The following is a 22,771-nucleotide window of genomic DNA, read 5'->3' on the forward strand; positions in this document are numbered from 1 at the left end:
GTGGTGACTATGTTAAACCTATCGCTGAAGTCTATGGTTAGTCTCAGGGGTTCTCAAAAGAAGCAGCTCCTAGGTGAAAGGGGAACATTTATGGGTTATACTATAGGCACAGGCCCTCCATCGGGGGGCACAAATGGGAAAGTTGCCCCATGCCAGACAATTCAAAAGAGCCTGGTGCTCCTGGTTGCCACTGCTGCCACTGTAGCAGCAGCTGTAGTCCCATGCCCTTTAAATTGCTTCTGGAGCACTGCATGGAGCACTCTCACGGCTGGCTGGGAATGTGGGGGCCAGCACACCATGTTCCAGGCACTGGCAGGGTTGGCTTCCCCAGCACTGCCCCTTTGAGAGCACAGAACTGGGCCCTGTGCACCACCCACGGGCCCGGCAAATCTGTTAGTTCTCTCTGAATTGGCATTTACTCATTAACAGCACAATTGCTGCATACACTGCTACACAGCATCCATCCACACTGGCCATCCTGTTTCAGGTGCAGTGCTGTTTAGCTTCTTCATGCCATGTGCCTTGCACAGTGCACCCTGTGAATGTAGATGGATGCTCTTATCCCACACGTCCCGGCACTACTCCTGGGGCTGACACGTAGCATCTATGCTAGATATTAGGCTCTGGTTACATTTTTAATTTTTTTCAAAAACACATTCATATGTTATGAAGCGCAGGGAATATCCTTCACACTCGCAATACAGATACCATGGTGCAGGGCAACCAGATACATCTAGAGTTGTTGATCAACTGACTCTAGGCATAGTCTTCCATGATAAAAATGGTCTCCTTTCAGTGGCTGTGAACTCATATTCCGATTACTGGTATTCTAACTTCTCATTTTACATGCTGTTGTGTGGTAGTTTAAATGGGCATGTGTATGTTTTAAGAAAAGTGAAAAAAACCAAACCAAATCCCTACCAAAACAGAACACTCCATTGAAAATACAATTCTCATTCTAAAGAGAGGATATGAATCACACGTGAAGCCAGTCAATATGCTTATAGTATTACTAGAAGATGCTCAAAACTGCAACAAAGAGGGTGAATAAGAACCTATACAGAAGAGAAATCTTTTGCACGTGTGTTTGGCTAAGTACAATATCCTTAAATGTCACAACAAATTCAGTTTCCTTGGGTGAAAAATACAAACATTAATCAAGTCACATAACATCCTGTACAAACATCCCCATTTTACAACCTGGAAAAGTGAACTGGTTCACGCTGTGCCAAATATGTAGCACAGTCAGGAACAAAAATGTAGCTTTCCTAAGTTCCAGTCCTGTGTCTAAGTCACAAAACATCCTTTTCCACCTGCCAATCTGTCTTACAGGTGCATTTGTCACATGTTGTAGTTCTGAACTGTGTCAGCAGAAATATGTATCCTATTTATTACTGAGAGAAGTAGGTGTTGTGCATCAGTGGGCTTGAAGCAACAAAAGTCAGCAGGCAGAATAAAGTGAGAGGAGAAGTTAGCAAAAGAAGGGGGGAAAAACAAACAAAAATCCCCTCCTCTGCCATCATCCTTGTGGGAAAGTCATTTCTAACTAAATGAAGTAAGTTGTCTTCAGATTGCTGTCTGGATGGACACTCTCATCCAGGCTATGTCTACACTACACGGGGCTTTATCAGAAAAAGGTACGCAAATTGCACTCCACAATTGGCGTACTTTTTTCCGATAGTTTTTCCAGAAGAGCCAATTCTGAAATTTGGCCCATCTACACTAGGCCAAATTTCATAAAAAACACTCCTTTGGAAGAACCCTTCTTCCTCGTGGGAAGAGGAAGACAGGGCTTCCAAAAGAACACATCTGCTCTTCTGCAAAAAAAAGTGGAAGAGCAGATGCGTTCCCTGGACATGACAGAGTTTTTCCAGGATACCAGAGGTATTCCGGAAAACACTCGTAGTCTAGACATAGCCCCAGAGACTGAAAACTTTCTTCAAATAATCCTCCCCTGGGCTATATTGACCTATCATTCATCTCCAGCTATCTTGACCTCTTTCATCCACTCTTTCATGGGAGAGCGTCAGACGATAAGAGCTGGAATAGAATAGCATTATATAGCATTATATAGTAGTAGCAACTAGCGTTCCAAAAAGGAGTAAACCTAGTCATAGGGTGTGGTAGTAAAATCATTTCACAAAAGGGCAAGATCTCATCCCAATTATATCTGTGGAACCACACAAGTATCTGCATGGAGACTGACTTCAACAGGGTCACCTGTGTATAACCAAAACCAAAAAAAAAAAAAACAAAAAAAACCCAGAGCTATAGTCTTTAATTCTGTTTTTTACTCAGTCTTTATCAGATGAAAAGATTTCACTGGAAAGTTTTTAAGAGCAGATTAGAGAAACGGGGATGGTCTAGAAGGTATTTGTTGCTGCCATGAGTGCAGGGAACTGGACTTGATGACCTTCTGGTTCTAAATTCTGATCCTATGAATAAAGATTGACTGCAGATTTGAGGCTTTAGCCAGTAGAACATTAATTTTTGAATTTAAAAGAAAACTTTAATTATTATTAGATGTTTCCAAAATGCTTCTCTATGATACACCAATTTAATAGCATATTACTGCTCTCATGCCACCACCACTAGAGAAACACAGCTATTTACCAGACATTTCTTCATCATTTCCACCAGACCTCCAGAATTTTCAAACCGAAATCACAGTACAATAACTGTAATAAAATTAATAATAATGTTGTAAAATATGTTTTAAGTTAATGATCCATTCAGAGTCCTTTTTAAAAACCTAATCACTAATATTTACATTTGCTAATTTACCTTGTGTCCCAGTTCCCCAATGATTTATTTTTTTGTCATAAAGGAGAATTGCTTAAATGTGCCACACTGAATGTCTGCCTCTCTTTACATATTCATGGATTAACCAACATCATCTTTGGTCCATAAATTATGGAGGTTTCCAAAACAGCAGAACTTTCATAGAATTCAGGGAAAATGCTAGTGCCTGAAGCAGTCATTACTTGTTATCCAATTTTATTTATTTTTGTTTTTAATATTCGAGGCTTATCTAATATATAAAACAACAAAGACATCTATTTTGGCTCATGTTAAGCACATTCAGTGCCTTCAAGTTCAGACCCAGCATCTTAAAATATGTCCCAAATGGAGTAGAGTTTCAATGGATGGTGTTAAGTAGAGGCAAGATAGACTGTCTTTAGCTTGCCCTCTCCCATTAGGAAGTGGATTGCTGTGTGATGTATGCATTACAATTCGTAGTTTAGTGCAGTGCAGTAGTTCAGCCTAGAGGGTAGGAAGTACAGTATATTGAAAATTGGTCTGCTTTAAGAATAAATGGTTAACCATCACAATAACGATTATACTTTTCTCATCAATACCCAGGGGCTCCTCTTTACTAGGAACAGTGTGGTTTAGACAATGGTTATGTTTCTGTGCTGCATGAGAAGGGTTCTGAACTGCTAGAGAAAGAGAATTAAGAGCTCTAGTAACAAAGCAGGTACAGCACAGAATTAGAGCTTCATTTCCATACATTCCTGCTGATGTGCCTCATGTCTGATGAACTCAGAGACTAGTTCATTCTTCATGGACCATTCAGTTCCATCTGCAAGCTCCACTGTTGAGGCTGCCAATAAAAGGAGCTAATAAGTGTCAGTTTGAATATGGCTTTTGTGCTTTGGACACTGGTTCATTAGGAACTGGTTGCCAAACTCATTTAATTTATCCACCTGCTAAAGGTTTAGTTGGTATTGACTAAGGGTGGAAGCTTGGAGGCTATATCTATACAGCTTCCCTCTTCCACAAAAGCCTATGCAAATGAAGTGCAGATTAGCATATTGAGGAAGAACAGCTCCTAATTAATTACGCAGATGAAGTGCAGCAATATGCTAATTCACGCTTTTGCGGAAGAGGGAAGCTGTGTAGACATAGCCCAAGAGTGCTCAGTGACTAATTTTGTTCCTATTCAAGTCAATCCGAGTTTTATCATGGCCTGGAATGGAAGTAGAGTTAGGCTGATACTGAGTGCTTTTATGGTGACCAGACATCCCTATATTATCAGGATCATCTCGATATTAGGGGTTTTGTCAAAAGGCGCACACACACACACACACACACACACACACACACACACACACACACACACACACACACAAAATCCCTCCTCCTCCTCCCCAAGAAAGTATCCCAATTTTTCACACTTGCTATCTGGTCATCCTAAGTATGTTTGGAATTCCAATAGGTGAACCCACATAGGCTATTCTTACATCCAAATGTCTAATTTTTGAAAGAAGAGGCAGGAATGCTTAAGACCACTAGCTAAAGGGAAAATATAAAAAAGGTCAATCTGCTTAAACCCCAGTTTTAATTCACAAATAGAAAGACGAGTTTTCTTTCTTTACATGAGTAAGCAATTATTATATATGTACACTGTCCGTTATTGCCTGGAAGTTCTTCTTTGGTTAAAAAAGGAGCAGCCTAGGAACTCTACTTCAAAAAAAAAATATCTAAAAGTTTCTATGTTAAAATTCCCACGTTTCTAACACTGTACTGATAGAAATAATTAAAAAAAAATTTATTAGGGTGAAGGTGTTCAGTTCATGCATCTCCTGCATGTCAGCCAGAATAACTGTTTAATCTCTGTTTTAGTAATTTTTTTCTCACATCATCATGGACATATGATCACACTCCAATAATTAGCCACTAATTAATAATGATGCAATATCATCAATAATAAAAGTGGAAGTTTTTACGCTAAATTACTGACAAAACCTTGCATGTTACATTTAGCTCAAAGCACTGCCGAATGAAATTATACCACGCATACATGTGTGGTCCTCACATGAATATTACTTACGGTAGATGGGTGGCAAAATGCATGTGCTATCTTGTCACCTGTACATTGATAACAAGATATAATACAGTCCATGAGAGAGCTTATGTATAAAAAATACCATCCTTTCAAGGTATTTATCTTACTACAACAGACAATACTTTCTCTGATACTGCATCAGAATCTTTCAAAATATTTAATTTTAGTGGCAAAAGCACTGATCTGGGAATTAAGAAATCTTTATTCTATTCTCTCCTATGGGCTAATTGAATGCTAATACTGAGATGGGTGGTTTCTATAAAACCCTTAGCATGCTTCTGAGTGCTGTAAAAATAATGTTTCTGATGTTTCAGTATGATGCATTCTGGAACATCACCATACCAAAAATCAGACAAAGGATTGTGCGGGGTCCATAGAATCATAGAATCATAGAATAATAGGACTGGAAGGGACCTCGAGAGGTCATCCAGCCCCCCGCCCTCAAGGCAGGATCAAGCTCCGTCTACACCATCCCTGAGATGTCTATCTAACCTGTTCTTAAATATCTCCAGAGAGGGAGAGTCCACCACCTCCCTTGGCAATCTATTCCAATATTTGACCACCCTGACAGTTAGGAATTTTTTCCTAATGTCCAATCTAAACCTCCCCTGCTGCACTTTAAGCCCATTACTCCTTGTCCTGTCCTCAGAAACCAAGAGGAACAAATTTTCTCCTTCCTCCTTGTGACACCCTTTTAGATATTTGAAAACCGCTATCATGTCCCCCCTTAATCTTCTTTTTTCCAAACTAAACAAGCCCAGTTCATGAAGCCTGGCTTCATAGGTCATGTTCTCTAAACCTTTAATCATTCTTGTTGCTCTTCTCTGTACAATTTCTCCACATCTTTCTTGAAATGTGGCGCCCAGAACTGGACACAGTACTCCAGCTGAGGCCTAACTAGTGCAGAGTAGAGCGGCAGAATGACTTCACGAGTTTTGCTTACAACACACCTGTTGATACAACCTAGAATCATATTTGCTTTTTTTGCAACAGCATCACACTGTTGGCTCATATTCAACTTGTGGTCACTATGACCCCTAGATCCCTTTCCGGGATCCCTTTTTCGCCCCTGCGCCCCACATAAGCCACCCAGCCAGCAGTGTCCATAAAACACTTTACATGCTAGTTTATACTTATTTGTATCCAGAATGATGCCCTCACATAGCTTAATTAGCATGGGAAATTTAGGTATGTTTATTCATCTAATTTTGTTTTCCCTTAACACATCACCTCAATGTCCTGATTTTTCCACCATTCAGCTCTTGGTTTGAGCATTGAAATACTTTGTACTTACACTGTTTTCACTTAACAATTGTTAAATCAAAGGAAGTAGCATACAAACAAAGAAAATTATTCAGGAGACCTTGAAATTCCATCTAATGCCAAAACCTCATTGCACAGGTCATTTCCAGAATAATCAATTACCAGAAAAAAAATCTAGTTATTAGTTTTAAATTTGCAGGGCCCTCTTTATGGATGTCTGTAACAGTGTACCTCTTGATGGTTTTTCTGGGACTTAGTTCAGCAGTTGAGTATGCTGCCCTTGAATGGTGTCTCCAGGGCCAGTCCTAACCAATGACAGCCCCGGCCATCAAAAAAAAAAAAAAAAAAAAAGGGGGGGGGAAGGATTTATCAAGCAAATAAACCCAAAACAAAACAGGAAAACCTGGGGGAGGATTCAGGAGGTTGGACTGCCTGGCTCACCCGCTCCTAAGACCAGCTCTGGGTGTCCGGTTGTCAATCTGCTGTTTTCACCTCCTGTAGATTTTGGATCCACATTGCTCATAGAGCATGGCATCTTCTTCAGGTCACTGCTGTCTGGTTGTGCCCTAATTTTGTTCTTCTCTTGGGGGAACTGGTAGCCCTCAGTCAGGCCCATTCTGCAGTGGTGAATTGCAGCTTTTAGTCTAGCCTCTCCGTCAGAGGTGAACTGCAGTCCTTTGCTAGCCACTTCCTTCAGCAGCCGGAGGAGCAAATACGTGGGGGTAGCAGGCCCACTCACCAGGCCCAGACCAGGGACACTTGTGTGGTAGCTGCCTACTGCCCTCCTCAGGTCCCTGCTACTGCCTGCCTTCCCTGGGCAACTTCCCCGTAGCCCTTGCTCTCTCTTGGCCTTTTGTGTCATGTGTCCAGTCTGGCTGTAATCAGGCTGGAGCTCTTTCTTCTGCCCAGCACTTCTCCATACAAGATGTTTCTCTTCAGGTAGGCAGTCCTAAAGAGACTTCCCATGTCCTCCAGGGAGAGATTGCCCTCTCCTTTAAATCTGGGGTGCTGCAGCAAGCTTTCTCTTTATTGACTCCTAATAAGCCTTCCCTTCATTGACTAGGGCATCTGTGCAGCCACTCTGCCCGCTATAACCCTTCCCACAGGAAAGTGGGTCAGCCACCCCAGTACAGGGTCCTTAAAAATAGGTCCATTATCAACCTCCTGCACACTGCTCAAGCATTCACAGGACTTCAAATTGTTCAAAGCAAAACACAAAAATGAAAACTTTTCCATCTGCACAGTTGTATGGAGTACTATGTTAGAGGGTCATTTGGGGTATACATTCAAATGCATTATCTACATTTAGGGTCAGGCTAAATTGTTTCTCATGCAGTAGGTGACTTGAACAGTTTGATTTTTTTTTTCAAAAAAGGAACATTTAGTCAGATTTGCTTGTGTGTCATGCGTGTTCACTTTCTGAGAAAATTTGTACAACTGAGTTTTGCTGGCTGAAACAATTAATGGAAAGCAAATTTCAAAGCTACATGTTTTAAATTAAATATTACTATCAAAGCTTGCATATCCACCATCCACTCAGGAACAGAAATTATACCATGTTTCTTATGGAGACAATACCAATAAGCCCACATTTCTGTACTACTTCCAGAGGCATCACTTCTAAAGGTATGATCACTCCATGGTATTAAATAAATTAAATAAATTAACAGACAGCACAATCTGCTTATGGACAAAGCTTGAGCAGATTCAGAGTTTAAATCTGCTGGATAAATTATCACTTTTTTTCTTTTATCCCTAGTGACTTGTTTTGAGAATCAATTCTTAGGACTGAAGGAGTGAGTTTCATGAGCAGTTTCATATAGAGAGCTGGGTCAAGTAAAAAATCTTAACATCTGACAATTTAACAATTAATTTACATTTAGTAATTATTTGACATGAATCACAATACACCAGGGTTTCTCAAAGTGGTGAAATGGAGCCAACAGGCACCGCGAAACGCCATTGTCATGGAGCTGGTAAGTAAACCAACCAGCATGGCCAGTTAACAGGTTTCTGAAAGTGTTTTTGTGGACCACTTTGAAAATCCCACCGTACACTTATTGGTAGTCATTCTGGACCTATAGATTACTTGCAACCATCTTGTTCTGAAGTTTAGATGTCTAATTGAAATTTGACCTGTGTTGAATAGTTTTGATTGGAAACATAAGATATGATATATTTCTGTTCCCTGAGCAGGGATGCAGTTTCTGGAATGAGCACAAATGTTCAGGAATTCAAAATGCAAATTCTATGAATATCCTCGAATGTTTCTTGAAAAAAAAAGTTTTTGCAAACATTCCAGGCAGCAAATTAAATTGCTAGAAATATTAATAGCAAGTGCATTTTAAAAGGGATGCAAATACAATCAAAATAAATTCATTAAGTAAAACACAACAAATATTCACAAAAATATTTTCACATTACTCACCCTGCTTTAGTCTTAAGAGAAATGCATTCTGGTGCAGGAAGCTGAATGCCCAGAGTTGGCATTTCTGCATTATAGTTTGAACAAAGAGCCCTATATTCATTTAGATGTTCCTTCAAGATATGCGAGTACCAAATTCATGCACGCCCATGTATTTGCATTATACACACACACACACACACACACACAGACTCCATACAAATAAAATTTAATCATCACTAGCTGAAATGCTATTTTGGTTCTTTTCTGTAATACTAAAGCCATCATAAGATAGTTTCCATTTGATTCAGCATTAGCTTTAGTAATAAAGCCAAGATAGGAAATGCATTACATTTCTTTAAGCAGTGGAAAATATACAGCTTATTGCTCAAGTACAGTTATCAGCATAGCACAGAATGCAAGAATGAATAATTCATTAGTGTAGTAGCTTCTGTCTTTTCTAGAGAACCTGAAAGTGAACAATTGCTTTGTCTTTTTGTTAACCCTTTTTTCAGCCCAGTGGGAACAATTTGGCCTTTGAACCTATGGCTCATAGCCTCCCCCCCTTTGCTATTCAGCATGGAACAGCACAGAAAGAATGATGTCCCCTGTGTTCACCTTCACCCACACACCACAGCACAGCTGTGGAGGCGCATAGAAAAGCTTCTCTCACAGGACCACACAAAGAGCCGACTACCATGCTGCAGCTGTGACAAACCAGCAATTCTTCCACTGCCACCTAAGTCACATGTTCCACAGTCTAAGAACAGATGCATTTAAGCTGAGCTACAGGGAAAAAATGGCACATTATTTTAATTTGAGTTGGGCTCAGAGGTATTAAGGGTTTCAAATGTTACAGTCTGATCTGAAATGCAAGAGTTTAGCAAGCAGTTTTCCTTTCATCTTTGCACTCACTGGCATGTGCTGAATTAATATTACAACATTCCCGATCATACAGTTGTACCAATCAGAATATTTCTCTGTTCCTAAAGAGATGTTTGTGTGTGTGTGTATGTGGGAGGGCGGGGAAGGGGGTGTTTTTTTTTTTTCAGGGGGAGGGTTACATGCCACAGGAAATCTGTGATTTATACTATTCTGATTTATAGATGGAACACCTCTCTTTATCTTACTTAATCTGCAGTTGATCAGTATTTTACACAATTCTTTTGAAAACCCCCAGGGAGAAGTAAGTTCTACTACTAAATCTGGATTTGATTGTGACTGATAGGCCTAGCAGTCTGTGAAATACACTGACACACACAACTGTCTTGAGACTATTTAGCTTGTCTTCTGTTTTGAGAAAATACTGAGCCCAGGCCCTGAAACAACATTTTTATCACAACACACAAATTAGCAGCAAACAGATGCATCCTGAAAGGTGCAGAGTGCCTCCTCACAGCCTACGTCTATACAACGATCCTCTTCCATAAGAGGAAATTCAAATGGAGAGCTCATTTGCATATGGTGTGCTCTCATTTGCATTTCCTCCTCAAATCCCTTATGCACAAGAGGTTTTTGCTCAAAAAAGCACTGTGTAGAGGGCTCTTTTTTGAGCAACTCTCCTCCCTTCTGTGCAAAAAAGAGCCGTCTACACAGTGCTTTTGGCACAAAAACCTCTTGTGCAAAACGGATCTGAGGAGGAAATGCAAATGAGAGCATCACATATGCAAATGAGCACTCCATTTGCATTTCCTCTTGTGGAAGAGGATCGCAATATAGACGTAGCTGCAAGTGTATGCTCAGCTCCCTCACTGAATTCACCTGAAACTGAGAGTATTTAATATCTCACAGAAGCAGGTACAAATGGGGATAAGACACTTTGTATTTTTACCTGTTTGCTAAATGCCCATGGCAAAAAAAAAAACAACAACCCAAAACACCTTTTTATCAAAGTGATTGCTAGAAGCTGCCAGCTCCCTTAAATAACCATATAGCCTCAGTGAGTCTCTCTAAAAAAAATGGACAGTTTTCATAGGGAAATGAGGACAGTGGTGGCAACTTGTAAGGGCAGCTGAGATGATGAAGATGATAAAATGAGACACCTAGTTACTTATATAGCACACAGTAGTGAAGGATCTGAGCAAATGAAGGATTCATTTGAGAATGTGTGGTCAATTTATAACCCCAAATCTGTGAGTGTGAGTGGCTACGTCTACACTGGCCCCTTTTCCGGAAGGGGCATGTTAATTTCAGCCATCGTAGTAGGGAAATGCACGGGGGATTTAAATATCCCCCGCGGCATTTAAATAAAAATGTCCGCCGCTTTTTTCCGGCTTTTAGAAAAGCCGGTAAAGAGCGTCTACACTGGCCCCGATCCTCCGGAAAAAGCGCCCTTTTCCGGAGGATCTTATTCCTACTTCAAAGTAGCCACTGTGAGTCATATTTTGGAGAGAAGAGTTCAAAGCATTAGGTGATTTCACTTCTTGACAACATACTTTTCCATATCTCTTCTGCTCTATATTCCTGACTTGGGGCCCAAAGGAAAGGAAATGGGAGACAGAGGAAAACAAAATACAAAATTAATGAGACTGGAGCCATATCCACCTCCAGACCACTTTGCTTGTATGCTTTTTTTTCTGCATCCTTTCCCTTTATCTGCTTTCATTGTTTTAGATCATAAAACCTGTGCAACAGAGACTTTCTTACTCTGTGTTAGTACAATGTGTAACACAATGGGTCTCTGAACCTCTTGGGATTTTTGTACTGAACCATACTACTGTTTTCTCTTTGCCAAGTGAGAGCAAATGTCCGGGACTATTAAGGCCAGCTTCCCACTGGAACAGACCTTAATGACACAGATCTGGGTATATTCTTAGGGAAAGATATTTTACACTAGAGGTCCTGTTTCCCAGGGAACAACTCTGTCTCAAAAATTTACTCTTGTTTGAGATATTAAGATGGAATAAACTTGCTTACTACTTGCTGCAACTCTTTCAAAAACAAACTGCATCATGAAACAAAGCAGCATTTCTTCAAAGCTATGCACGGCTCACTAATCAAGAAATTGAACTTGTAGACCATGTGCAACAGTATCAACTAGTGACTCCAGCTGTCACACAAAGAAAGACAGGTACCATGCTTTGGGTAGCTTTGAACAGTTAATTTGCTAAAAAAGTTTTTAGAAGCACCAAATTGTTCTTGATTCTAGATGCCAAGTCTATATTATTTACTAAGCTCCAGTGCATTAGCTGTGAGCTCCCTAACCTATGAGTTAGTGCCATAGAGAACTTAAGGGGCTGATAGCTGCAGCTTGCAAGCTTCTTAAAACTAGGATCTGTTCAGCTTGTTATATCTTGGGAGGATCACAAACAAGTGTGTCCAATCCAGTAGATCATAATTTCCTTTTATGGCAACTTTCAAAGTTCTGAGATTTGTTTTTGTTCTGCATTGGAACAAGAGCAAAACCTTTTGAATGTTTCTGAGAGAACAGAATTGTACTAAAAATTCCAGTTTCAGAGCAAAAGCTGAGTTTTTTCAGAGGAGGAGGCCTGAGATGAGAGAGAACCTGGGTTTGTGCCCAATTCAGAGCAGAGTTTTTTTACCCCAGACCTAGGTCACTCTAAAATGAGCAGAGGAGTGATATGAACTTGCATTTCCCCGGCTGGTACATGCTATATAGCAAGAGTGCCTCTCACTAGATAACCCTAAACTAAAAAAGCAAAAAACACACACAAAAAACCCTTCAATGATGTTTTTGTCAAAAATAATACATTTGACAGAACAAAAGTTTGCCATCTGTTCCAACCAGACCTACTCAAACTCAAAGAAGCTTGGTTTTCAGATGCCTTTAGATTCTAGAAGGTATTTTAGGCAGAGAATGTTACAAACGTAAGAGAGAGCATGCATGCTAGCCTATGTTGACAGACATGGTCTAACAGGGCTTGATCTAGCATTGTAAAAGTAGCTGTATAGACAATGTTTATATAAAGTGTCACTTTATATATAAACCCTGAAAAGGCTGAAGATGCTCTTCATGCTGATGAGGGAAAATATATCAGGACAAAAAGCAGCCATGACTGTCAGTTTTATCTTAATTTACATTCAGTGTATTGACAGCTATCACAACATTTTGCATCATAAACTCACACAGAGATAAGCGATAAAAGCAGCAGTCATAGACACAAATCTTTTATTACAACTGTTAATTCCCCCTTCATCTAATTTGTTAGCGACTCAATCTAATCATTTTCCCTTTCACAAGAGGCAGGACCACTCAAAGGGCAAAAACTCTCGCTTTGGGAAACTTTGCAATAGAATCATTCCTAACCACGTTACAAAGGAAATGGAGAAATAAATCTGCATACTACATAGAGCAGCAAAGACCCCCAACTGAGCTATGTGACGAATCTTTAAGGTCTTAATATTATCTAACACGTAGCCAGATGCCCACAACTAAGATTAAAAGTTATTAGCTCAGCATACAGTTAATGAATATTTTCCATAGTAGACATAAACAGAGAAAAAGAGTTCCTTAAATGGGCCAGCCCTGCATTTGGGATTGAAAACTTTGAGATCTGACGTCATTTCCCACTACTCAATGCATCCTCTTCAGAATAACCTGGAGGTTTAGCCCATATTGTTTAAAGGTCTTGGGGTAATTGGACAGAGGCCAGGATTATCTGTAAAAGGCCCTATATTTGCACTGCTATCCAAGCATCTGAGCCATGTTCCTATGAACTTCTTTGCTGGCCGCCATTTCTCCTCAGGAGGGTATTTCAGCTTATGGAATAGGAAAGTGAACAAACAAGGATCAACATTACTTACTCCATACTTCCCACTCACATAGCCTGGCATGATTCTCATCCATTCTCACTGTTTTAATCTTCTATTTGTTTCCCCTCATCTCATAGAATTGAAAGAGTGCTTGGCTTGTAATATTTATCAAATGTGCTAAACTGCTTTTTTATTAATCATAAGGTTTTCCCTTTCCGATTGCTTGGCTGGTTGTTTTTTATATGATTGTCGCACTTGAAATGCCTTTTGTCTCAGGAAGATCATGCTTATGATGAACATTTAATGTTTATTGCTTCATAGTTGATTGAAGTGACAAATTAGCACAAACTCAAATGGGCAGGCTCAGAGAAAACACTGGTTTTGCTACATAGTAAGAGGCTGACTTTAATACCCTTTGCAGTTTAAGAGGAATTATACATAAAACATAGTAGCAATTTATGAAAAAGCACACCAGGCTTGCCTAATTTTTCAATCAATACTTGCTTCACACATGTCTATGTGAAGTGGTCTTCAGGGCAAAAGAACATAGCGTGGGCAGAGAGACTGGTACGAGTAGGACTTAAGCTAGCACACCAAAAATAGCAGTGAGAATCCTCTGGCTCCAAGAGGTAGGCACAAAAGCCTGAGCTGAAACAACCACAGTGCTGTTTTTAGTGTGCTTGCTCCCACATGCAGCGTAAACATACCAGAACTGGCATTATCTTGTCCCTTGTTTTGGCAGTTATGCTCTTTGGTCTTCAGAACATGCGGAGACTCTATTCCATTCTGTTCTGAAGACTCAAAGTTCATAATACCATGCTGACTAGAGCACATTGACTGTATATTTGCAGGAACTATCATCAGTGAGAAAGTACCTCAGCAAGAAAGAGAACAAACCAAGGTTGAAAACAGGTGCCCTGAACACAAATCAAATTCTTGGAGAACGAGCAAGGCAGACATGAAGGTTTCTAATCTCCTTTCTCCTGTGGGCTGATACTATGTTGTAATCTAGGGGTGGGTAAAATGCAACCTGGGAGCAGGATCTGGCCCACTAAGCATTTCTCAAGCAATTGATTGGCAGAGTGTGCATACTTAAAGCCAGCAGCATGTGTTCTGCTGTCTCTCTTCCATCTTCCTCCATCCTGCAGCTGAACTGCTCCCAGGATTCTCTTGCTCGCTATGCAGAGAGGAGGGCAGAGGGGAATGCTGAAGTCAGGGTGTCCCCCTATCCCTGTACTCCAACTCTGCAGAGCAGGAGTCGGGGAAGGGGAGACACCCTGCGGAGCTGCTCCAATCTGAAGCTGGATGGTAAGTGACTCAGAGAACGGCCTGTCTTAAGAGGCAGTGCACAGTTTCTAAGATTTCAGAACTCATGCTCTCTCAACTCACTCTCTCTGTCTCACACACACGCGCGCATATACGCGCGCGCGCACACACACACACACACTTTCCCCCCTCCCCCCATACTTCATCTCTGCAGAGCAGGGAAGGTGGGAGATAACAGAGCAGGACAGCTTCCCCTGTCTTAAAGAGCACATGGCATCTCTCAGAGCATGTCTACATTAGGAAAGTATTTTGAAATAACTCCCAAAATAACTATTTCAATATAAGCTTCTTCCCCAAGGAAAGCAGGACTACAGATTTCGAAATAACCACCCATTATTTTGAAATAACGTGTGGGTAGTGTGGACTCTCTGCTTATTATGACAAAATAAGGGGAGCTATTTCAAAATAACTCCCTAGTGTAGACCAAGGTTCAGAAACTTACCCAGCAGCAGCCAGCATACATACTCTCTGCATCATTGTCGCACACCCAGTCTGTGCCACACACACACAGTCACTGTCACAAACACACTACCACACACAAGCTCCCATTCTCTGTGCCACACACACTCAGTCTGTGTCACAAAGTCTGTTTCTCACACATAGAATGTCTGTCTTTCACACTCACACACTTTTTCTCTCTCTCTGTAGCTCACCCCATCTCACTGTTTCCATCTGAAGCCCCGCCTCTTAATGGGGGCTCAGTGTCAGCCCGTGACCACATAATAAAATTCATGAAGTGACCCCCCTGTGAAAATTATTGCCCATTCCGATATAATCACTACTAAAGTTAGGTCTACACTAGGAGACAAAGTGAAAGTAAGATATGCAGCTCCAGCTACATGAATAGCGTAGTTGGAGTCAATGTATCTTAGGCTGAATTTCCATGGCATCCCCACTGTGGGAAGTCAATGGGAGAAACTGTCCCTTCCTCTTCCCTTACTCCTCATGACCTGATGCTGTACTGGAGTCGATAGGGGTGTGATCAGCAATCAATGTAGTGGGTTTTACACCCGCTAAATCGAACCCCAAGAGATCAATCACTGCAGCATCGATCTCCTGGTAAGTGGAGGCAAGACCTCAGGCTCTGACACAGTTATACTGTTCATTAGTTTCTAGCCAATATAGTTGCTGGTGACAATGAGTAACTCCACGAGACTTCATTATGATCACAAGACATGAGATCAAAGTGTCTGAATATTACAGTGGCAGCCAGCAACTCCAGTTTCTAACCATGGCATTGACATCCGCTAAGGCCCCAAACCAACATGCCTCTGAAAAAGTAATTTAAATGCTCTGGATTCACCCTCTGCTAAGAGGGATAAGATTATCTACTTTACAAGAGTATTGTAGGGATTATTTACTTCTAAGGCTCTAGCAAATGAAAAGTAAATGCCATTATTATATATATGGAACATGTCATGCCACCATTACACATGGTTATTTTACCATCATCCCAACGCTGGTATAGTTAGTACAAGAATATCAGAAACCTAAAGCTGAAGAAAATAAAAGGGTTACAGGTCACTCATTGGAATCCTGCCATGAAATGATAAGAACAATTCAAAGGCATTACAGTCAAATAGCTGAATGCTTTTTTCATTTTCAAAACTCAATGGACATTGAATGAGCAGAGGATGTTTATGGAAAGATTATACCTATTGATAAATGCTGGATAGGGAAGAGATGTTAAATGGTAGAAAAAAAAAAGAATGTGTAAATATTACCTGGCTTGTGTCAAGATTTGTTTCTTGTTTTACTTTGTGTTTGAAATGGTGGATCATTAGTCTTTCTTCTCTGGGATCACTGATGTTTCCTTCATCTCCTCTCACTAACAGGGAGCCTGCAGTGTTCATGTGGTTTCTTCATGGATTTAAGTCCTTTTTCTCTGACGAGTTTGGCAGCAACTTTCTTTCAAGACAGTTTTCTACACATTCTGTTTTGATTTGGTGAATGTTTGTTCAGAAGGAAACCACATGGGGTTATATCGATAGCCTGGATTTTGCCAGGCCAATGCCACCCAAGTTGGAGTGTTCCAGCAATAGCCATCTGCTGAAAGGGAGGCACAAACAGACAATACTCAGGGAAAGACTTCAGGTTTGCATCATTCCAGATTACACTCTGCTTGCTGGCATAGGAAAGAGGGAAGCCTCCTGGTAGTGAAAAAGGGAAGGCAAAAGAAGGCTGCAGCACACACGGCTGTCGTAACAAGCCCTCCACCCAGGGAGGCTTTCAGCACAGACCAAAAAAATCAGCTGTGTTTTCTCAGGAAAAGATGTGTCCAGCAGAGTGGAGTGGGTTTTCTTTCTGTACTGCACTTTGACTAGAGTGATTCAAAACACATTAAGTTGATGGAAAGACTTCTATTGACTGCAATGGACTTGGATTTGGTTCTAAGCACTGGGAATAATTATTTCTGACATAACGGCTAATTTCAGGTGTGACTAGGAGAGGAAAGTGCCCAGTGTTATTGCTATGACTGAAGGATTTTGAACTACAGCTTTGATCTACTCTCTAAAACTCTGGATTTTTAAGATCAGGGGACAAAGGCAAGAGTTTAACTGGAGTAGACTGAACCAAAGACCTTCTAACAGCTCATGTTATCTCTTTTGTCTCAGACCTAAGAGGGCCTCCTATTCCTTTATTGCCCCATGGATAAGAATCTTGTTTTGATGCTCTGAGATATAACATGCTGAATACTTGAATCTAAAACAGACGAGTTTGAGTTCTCCTCAGCTTGTATCATGTTATTTTAGCTTTACTGACAGCTTGTCCCAGCCACACATGCCTCATATGTTATTCCAAGTACACATAATATTTAACTTTGCAAGGCAGACAGAGCTTGGCAAAAGCAGAATGTCTCCTTTGCCGTGGCTTTGTTCTGCACTTAGCCAGTGTAGTCTCAGAGGTGATGGGACTCTTGAAGGCTTTTAAGACCATTAAAAAAGTGTAAGAAAAAAATAAAGAACTCCATTTTCAAAAAAACATTATATGAAAAGCTCAACAGAAAACCATAAATCTCTAATATCTTCAATGCACTATTACTTTATTACATTAAATGCTGGCTTTATTTTTTACCTGATATTACAATTTAAGGGATAACAGGACATCAGAATAGTTTCCTGCATGGGTCCAAATTCTACTTTCCACATTGGTATCTTGAATTATAAATCATACAGTTATATTTTAGGGTAGAATAGAGAAAAAAAATCTTGACAGATTAAAAAAAGTTCCCCACATTATTTATTATTTTTTGGATGGGGACCATTTTTATATCAACTAGTAACTAAGAAATTACCAGATTTGTTTTTTAAAACAATGAATAGTCCTGTGGCACCTTAACCCTGGTCTACACTATGGAGTTATTTCAAAATAACCCCCCTTATTCTGAAATAACAAGCAGAGCGTCCACACTACCAACCCCATTAATTCAAAATTAGGGGCTGGTTATTTTAAAATAAGAACACATGATTTCTATGACGAATAATGCTTATTTCAAAATATTTATTTTTAAATAGCAGCAGTGTGGATGCTCCACTGTTGCTGTTTCGAAATGACTACTCCCCAGAGTCATTAAAATTAATTACCCCCCTGTGCTTCTTGGGGCTCTAAGTTGAAGTAGCACATCCACATTAAGAGAACCTGTCTTGGACTAATTTTGAGGCTTCCCTGTGGTGTGGACACACTATTTCAAAATAGTTATTTTTGGAGTTATTTCAAAATAATTGCATAGTGTATACATGCCCTTAGGGTATGTCTACACAGCCAAGTTATTTCGAAATAACAGCTGTTATTTCAAAATAACTTTACTAGCGTCTACACAGCCAAACCACTATTTTGAAATTAATTCGAAATAGCAGAGCGCTTATTTCGAATTTGGTAAACCTCATTCCATGAGGAATAATGCCAAATTCGAAATAGCTATTTCGAAATAAGTGCTGTGTAGATACTTATATCGAAATAGGGGGCCTCCAGCCTTCCCAGGGTGCCCTGGTGGCCACTCCGGCCTCAACCAAGAACACTCCTCCCCCTCCCTGGAGCCCTTAAAGGGGTTGACTCTGGCCACAGTGCCCGTGCCAGCTCCAAGCCTGCCAGCCCAGAGCCAACAGTCACTGCCCCGACCCAGTGGCCCCAAAACATGAGCCAGCAAGCCACTTGTGGCCATCCCTCCACCATTCCCCAGAGCAGTCTGCCTGCTCCCAGGAGCCTGCCAGGGCCCAGAGAAGGACCTTATTCAGGTTTGGGAAGGATGCCCCCAATGTCCATGATCTCCACACTAGACGGAGGAATGCAGCCATCTATGGCAGGATAGCTGCCAGCCCAGCCACCAAGGCTACATGTGAACCCAGGAGCAGTTTTGCATGAAAATCAAGTTGGTCTGGTGAGACCACCAATCCTGAGCCCTGAGCTTTCCCTCCCCCTTGTTCCCTTTGCTTCCCCCTTCCAGCTCCCTCCTCCCAGGTTTCCCCCTCCTCCCCGCCCTCTCTTCTCCCCTCTCCCGTCTCCTTTCCCCAGTCTCACCAGAGTTTCATTCCCCCCACCTCAGTTTTGTTAAATAAAGAGAGTTTGTGTTCATGAAAATACATGTATTTTATTTCCCATCAGGAAGGGGGGTTAGGAAGGGGTTAGTGGAAGGACGTGAGGGAGGAATGAGGCACAAGCTCCCAGTGGGGCAGACCAGGGAGGGTCTTAGTGCTCCTCAGGGTGGAAGCTCTTCTGCAGGGCCTCCTGTATACTGGCAGCCCCCTGATGGACCTCCCAGATGGCAGCCTGCAGCAAGTGCAGCCAGGCTCACAGCAATGCGTCCACAAGAAGCACTGGAGTGCCCAGGGGTAGCTCTGGCTCCATGTTGCAGAGTGCTGTGGTGTCCCGAGTGAGGCAACCAGATCATGCAGAGACAAAATGCTTTGCTGTCCCTCATCGAGGTAGGCAAGCAAGCAGGGAAAGCTGAGAACTGGCTGTCTGGGGGGGTCCCCTTCAGCACAGGCCTCAGATAGCCTCAGGCAGCACCACACAAAGTAACTCCTGACCTGATGCCATGCCGGACCTGGTTCCGGCAGGCCTTAAATGTGATTCAGTGTCCACTCAGTGTAGACACGCTATTTCGAAATAGCAAAATGCTATTTCAAAATGCATTTTGTGTGTAGACGCGTTATTTCGAAATAATTTATTTCCAATTAACTATTTCAAAATAAGATATTTCGAAATAACGCTGTAGTGTAGACATACCCTTAGAGACTAACAAAACTGTGTAGAATCATGAGCTTTTATCGGTACGCTCCACTTCTTAAGACTTATTTTCAAGTTAACATCAGACCCATCTGAAATGAAATGAAAATGGAAAAGTACTCATTTTTATAGTTATAGGCTAACACAGTTACCCCTCTGAACTTATAAATCAGCGATTACATCGAAAGTAATCTCTTTACCCATAGTATGTTTAACAACTAACAGAAGTAATCATGGATGTTTTTGTCTTAATTGTAAAAGAATGTCTGTTGGCATGCCGTCATGGAACAATATGAATCTGCAACCTTGCAGCATCAGAGTGAAATCAGGGGAAGAGATAGGAAGCACCCAACCCCTTCCATGTTTTCATGACCTCTAATTTTACCAGGAGTACTTTTAGGAATTATCACTGTCTTTTTGTCACACAAGTAGTAGATGACATCACAGATGGCAAGAAAGGGAAACCTAATTGAGCTGAGTATTTTATTCAAGTTTATTTTCTGTTTGTGTTTAGTAAACCCAGATACTCTACATAGACATAAGAAGACATTTCTTTAATAAAGATTAAGACATCTTCAATTAACCTACTGTCCTTAAGGCTGAGAAAGACCACAGTACAAATCTCAGGCCTCTAATAAGTCCTGGTTTTGGTAAGGGAAGACCAGACATGAAATTCCTCATATCTTTGGTTTGAAAATTATAGAAAAAAACCTGAAAAGCAAACCAATTTTCTCATGACTTCTTTATGCATTTTTTAAAGATAGGAAAAAATTGGAACCAACCATTCTCACCCCACATCCCTTCTTTAACAGAACACCTTTTCTGGATTAGAATTCCTTTTAGGAAATGTAATCTCTCTCTGGAAAGTAATAAAACTTTTCACTTTGTATCAGGTTTCAAACTGGCTTACCAAATTGGGTATCTCTACAATTGGGTGAACAAATTGAGACACTGAGGGTATGTCTACACTACCACCCTAGTTCGATCTAGGGTGGTTAATGTAGTCATACGAACTTGCAAATGAAGCCCGGGATTTGAATTTCCCGGGCTTCATTTGCATGTTGCCGGGCGCCGCCATTTTTAAATGTCCGCTAGTGCGGACTCCGTGCCCACGGCTACACGCGGCACGAACTAGATAGTTCAGAATAGGAAGCCTAGTCCGAACTATCTAGTTCGTGCCGCATGTAGCCACGGGCACAGAGTCCGCACTAGTGGACATTTAAAAATGGCGGCGCCCGGCAACATGCAAATGAAGCCTGGGAAATTCAAATCCCGGGCTTCATTTGCAAGTTCGTATGACTACATTAACCACCGTAGTTCGAACTAGGGTGGTAGTGTAGACATACCCTGAAATGTTAAGTGATGTGCCCAAAGTGTCTCAGCAAATCTGTTGCAGAGCTGAAACCTGCCTCACTCTCATTTCTCTTATTTAGTCACGTTGCCCTCCTCAGCTCATGTAATTAGGTGAAGGACAGATGATATCAGAAAGTTTTTGTCAACAAGAAGAGTTAATCATTTAGAGTACATCTACACTGCATGCTTATCCTGAAATAAGCTATTCCAGAAAAAATACTCTGAAATAGCCTATTTCGAAATAGCTCATCTACACTACAGGAAAGTCTCAAAATTAGCCCAAGGGAGGTTTCCCTAATGTGGACACACTACCTCAATTTAGACCCCCCAGGGAACACTGGGGAGTAATTAGTTTGAATGGCCCTGGAGAGGAGCAGTGGAGTGTCCACGCTATATCTATTTTGAAATAGCTATTTTGGAATAGGCATTATTCCTAATGGAATGAGGCTTACAGAAGTCACAATAAGCCATCCTTTATTTCAAATCTATTTTGAAATAACAGAATTGCTGTGTAGACGCTGGCATTGTTATTCCGGAATAACAGCCGATATTCCAAAATAATGCTGCTGTGAAGACGCACCCTCAGTTACTGCATTATAACAAACAGAAATTGCTGATAGCACAAGAGTTTTCTTTGTTGGACTGATTATTTTTATAATTAAATCTGGGCAAAACTCAGTGGTTCTCAGACTCAATATATGTTTGAACTAAAAAATACTATGCAGGTTTATGCAAGTAGTTTTTTGAGTTTCCTGAATCCCTCAAGTTTTATTTTGAGTTTAAGCTCAAATGAAGCCAAGTCTTTAAACAAAAGCCTATCAAAATTGCCATGTTTCCTATTAAAACTATAATTGTCACATGACTGAAGCAAAAAAACCCAGTAAATCCCTTGAAAATGGGCTCAGGTTCATGTGAGAGTTTCTTTTGGAAGCTTAGGCCTTTAAGATAAGCCTGATAATATTTAGTCAAAATGAAACTGCTATAGTTTAGCAGTTATGCTCAGAGTCTTCTAGAAGAAGAAATAGATGTTTAAAATGTTTAAGCAACTCTGAATAAAAGAGAATGGTATCTTATTTAGGAAATGAATATCAGTCTATGCATTTTTCTTGGAGACATAGTAGTTTTCCATGTCCAATTCTTGGACAGAGTCCAGTTGTTATCCAATGATCTCAAAATTATGCCATTCCATTGTAACATTGCAAGGAATCAAGTGCTGAGTGAAATATCAGTCAGGACACATTACATTTGTTTAATTCTTCTTTCTATACTGTGTTTCCTTATTTTAAATATGTTGCAGTATTGCAGAATAAAATAGACATCAGGATTACCAAAAGTAATACCATCTGAGATTAGCATAACCAATTGAGTTATACTACTTACGAAAGACAAAATCCTTTTTATTGTTATGCTTTGACAACCATAGGTGGCTTGAAGTAGTTTCCATCATACACAGGGTTTATAGTTTGGTTCAATGGCTCATAGCACCCCTACTATACAAATTTTTGCCATACCGCTATTGCCAGCTGAAAGCCTTCTAATACAAGGAACCATATTATACATATTATTAGGAATGATAATAAAATCTTAACTGAAGCCCAATTCTATAGTCCATTGGACTTCAACAGTACTGATGTCTA

Source organism: Pelodiscus sinensis, chromosome 6, assembly GCF_052426305.1.
Source record: "Pelodiscus sinensis isolate ZL-2025 chromosome 6, ASM5242630v1, whole genome shotgun sequence".
Classification (NCBI taxonomy): Eukaryota; Metazoa; Chordata; order Testudines; family Trionychidae; genus Pelodiscus; species Pelodiscus sinensis.